At 49.3% G+C, this 3,405-nt stretch overlaps 1 long non-coding RNA gene across 1 annotated transcript; it reads right to left on the bottom strand.

Moving 5' to 3' along the window:
* Positions 1–623: 623 nt before the first annotated feature.
* On the bottom strand, positions 624–3,205 carry LOC109489866. Its single transcript, XR_002143015.1, has 3 exons — positions 3,040–3,205; positions 2,777–2,889; positions 624–781 (listed from the first exon to the last, which is right to left on the bottom strand). It is a non-coding gene; the product is annotated as an uncharacterized LOC109489866 (long non-coding RNA).
* Positions 3,206–3,405: the final 200 nt, after the last annotated feature.

Genomic DNA, 3,405 nt, shown 5'->3' on the forward strand with positions numbered 1-3,405 from the left:
GGAAGCCACAGTGTGTACATCAAGGCTCTCGGATCCTCTTTGAAATTTTTAATGGTGAATCTTGGCTCCTCATTCCTCGGCATTATCATCTTTTAAATGGGTACAACGATATTTCATTCTGGCACGAGTACAAGGTCTTAAAGTCTGTGAGGGAAGGTCTGGGTCCATTTTCGCCTCTAGGTATTATTAGGACTTAATTTTGCATGCGAGTGAAAGGTTTGGAATCATCCTCTTATCCATTAGTAATACATTCAGCTTCAAGTAAATAGACTATCGCACGGCAGTGCCTTAAATTAACGGGAATTCATCTGTCTTACATAACAGGCATTCTGGAGCTGGTCGGCAACATGTTCTGGTTCAGTGGCTGCTGAAAACAGCTGCCGCAGCTCCAGCCATCACACCCAAATTCAAGGCAGGAAAAAAGTGGAAGGGAAAAGTGCTGCATCTGTTCCCCCTTCTTTGGGGAGATCAAATTGTTTTCCCAGAATTTCTGGCAGTCAACATTTTGGACAGACCTGTGTCCCATACCTTCCCTGCTGCAAAGAAACGTGGGAAATTAGACCAATTATGATTCATAACTAGGGTCTGGGCCCCTTGGGAGTCATTGCACCCACCTCACAGGCTGCTAGAGAGAATGACATGAAATGATCCTTCAGGAGCTCTTGGTGCTGGGCCTGGCACACAGCAAGTACTCCAAGATCATAACGTGCCAGAGCCATCATTCCTCCTTCTTTGTCCCTTCTACGCAAATCAGGGAGTGCCTAGATTCACGTCCAGCAACCTGTACAAGAAGAAATAAATCAGAGTGATGAGAAGTGTAATTCAAAATAAAGACAAAGCAACTCCCAGATCCCTTAAAACCAATCATGGTCAAGGAAGGTCTCAAAATTAGACTCAAAGACTTTCTGCCTGCTTTGAACCATGACGAAATTTCTCAAGTGATGGAATTGAGAGCATATGTCTTGGTTCATTTGAGACTCTGTGGCCTCATTAAGCCAAATCAATAGGAGGAGTGATTTAAGCAAATGGATAAAAGCTATTTATTATTTAGCATTTTATATTTGCTAAGGGCTGACCCATTCTCTAACCCTACCTGTTCCTGACCCCACGTTGTTAATTAATTTTTTTTTCAGAGCCTCTCACTGATGGACAGGCATCCTTGGGTGCATGGAATGAGCTGGTGTTCCCATTCAACAGATAAATGAGGGTGTGGCAAGGAGAACATCTCTCAGATGAGGAGACTGAAGCAAGGTGTGGTTCATCTCCTTCATCAGCTAAGGAGATGAGGATAGAGACCAATGGAAAACTGAGCCAAACATGGGAAAACTGGCCCCAGATCAGCCTCAATGGCCACCCACAAATTCTACCCTCAAAGTCCAAAGACTCAGGTCCAAGAATCAGAGTGGCATTAAGCTCAGAAGGTTATTAATAGCAATGGCAATAATGATTATAGATACTACGGTTCCTTACTGAACCCTCACTATGTTCCAGGCACTGAGCTAAACTCTGTATTCACTACACCTGGGATCCCCCACCAACCTTATGAGGTAGATTCCATCATTCGGCCCATTTTACAGATGAACAGACTGAGGCACAGAGGTCATGTGTAACTTGCTCAACATTCCTCAGAAAAGCAACTGCAGCACCAGGATATGGAACCACGCTTTTTCAACCTCACCTGTGACATTCCTAGGGTTTATAAGGGTTCTGAAAATTCAAGAAGCCTTTGCCGTCAGGCTCAACCCATTCATAGCTTCGGAGGGTTGGGGGATAGTTGTGAATCTGTAGACTTCAGGGATGTGAACAAGTTTTCAGAAGTTGGGACCCTAAATCGCCACCATATATTGGGAACTTGCTGTTTGCCAGCCAACAGGCACAGCGCATTACACACCTGCTCTTGTTTCATGCTCGGAACAACCCTTGCAGATGGAGGGATGGTTACCCACTTCCCAGGCCTGGAGCATGAGTGCCAGACAGGTTAGGGAACCCATGTGGGGCACACGTGTGTTCAAGATCATGCTGTCGTCCTTCCCCACAGAGACCTTGGGTGGCTCTGAGCCCTTTATAAACCACTCCTCTTACCTGCAGAAGTCCGGAGGGAGCTTTTGTGTCTATGAAAATGGCATAGAGGAACTTGGGAAGACCCAAGCGTCCCATCAGAGTCCCCACTCCTGTTCCCCAGCTGCTGTGGGTCTCCCAGGACTTCTGAAACCCTCCACGAGTCTGAGACGGTGTGCAAGTGTGTGTGTTTAATTCAGGTCCTCTGACAAGCGGACGCCGATGCAGGAGCTTTCCTAAAGGATTTTCCTGGGGGGATGTGTGCGTGAGAGCAACGGCAAGGGAGCTGAGAGAGACCAAGAATCAAGTCTGACTGGCAGTGGAGAGATGGAGTTGGAGAGAGCCTGGGTGGAAGCTGGACCACCAAGCAGCCTAGGGAATGGTCAGCAAAGCCTCTGGGCAGCCCTAGAGCGAAGTCACTGGCAGAGGACCCCATGTCTCCCAGGAACGGACCTGCCTCAGTATCCCTCCTTGCTCCGTCACTGCTTGGGGCAGCCCACGGGGCAGCCAGACTTCCCCAAACATCCCTGGGTGTCAGAGCAGCAGATGGAGCCCTGGGGAAGTTACACTCCCTATCCTGAAAGGTCTGCAGGCTCATTCTCCTGGCTACCCCAAGCTTCTGGAAGGTTTGTAGAAACTTAAAGCAGGCAAGTGTTCCCAGGATGACCCCGATCCAGTCTCCAAAGTCCACCTGCCTTGGGCACTGGCAGAGTCTCACCTGGGACCACCCAGTTGCCAATGTAGGGGTGAAAGCCTCCATCTGGGGGTGATGTGGATGTGGGTCCTGCTGGAGGGCTGTCTGTGCTGGAGAAGCTGGAGCCAGTCCTGGACCTGGGGGAGGCAGGAGGAGAGGAGAAGGAATGGAAGTCTCCTTGGGCCCTATGTCCAAGGCAACCCAGATACACAGCCCACCCTGTCAACAGGGTGCTTTTCCTGACTGGCGTGCATTGTAGGAACAGCTTGTCTCTCCACGAAGCTCACCTTGAAATGGGGTCCGAGGTGCTGGTGGTTAAGGGTCCAGGATTTGGGTCACACCGATGGGACACAGACTCCATCTCTGACTCTCTGGGTGGTCCTGGGAAGACCAAGTGACTTTGCCTCAGTCTACCTATCTGCAAAATGGGCTCAAGGAGATCCCACCTCCCGGGGTTGCTGGGGAAAAATAAAGGAGAGAATGCGGTTAACCATGATTGTGTCCCACTATGCTCACTCAATCAGTGGTGTCTTGAGTCCCATTTCTCACCTCAAAGAAAAGAGAAAACACCCCCAGTTCATGGGGTTGTGAAATGAAGAGTGATAGTGTATACGGACCCATTCGCACAGAAAATGGCGCGGGGCAGCTGTGAT

Source organism: Ailuropoda melanoleuca, chromosome 12, assembly GCF_002007445.2.
Source record: "Ailuropoda melanoleuca isolate Jingjing chromosome 12, ASM200744v2, whole genome shotgun sequence".
Taxonomy (NCBI): Eukaryota; Metazoa; Chordata; class Mammalia; order Carnivora; family Ursidae; genus Ailuropoda; species Ailuropoda melanoleuca.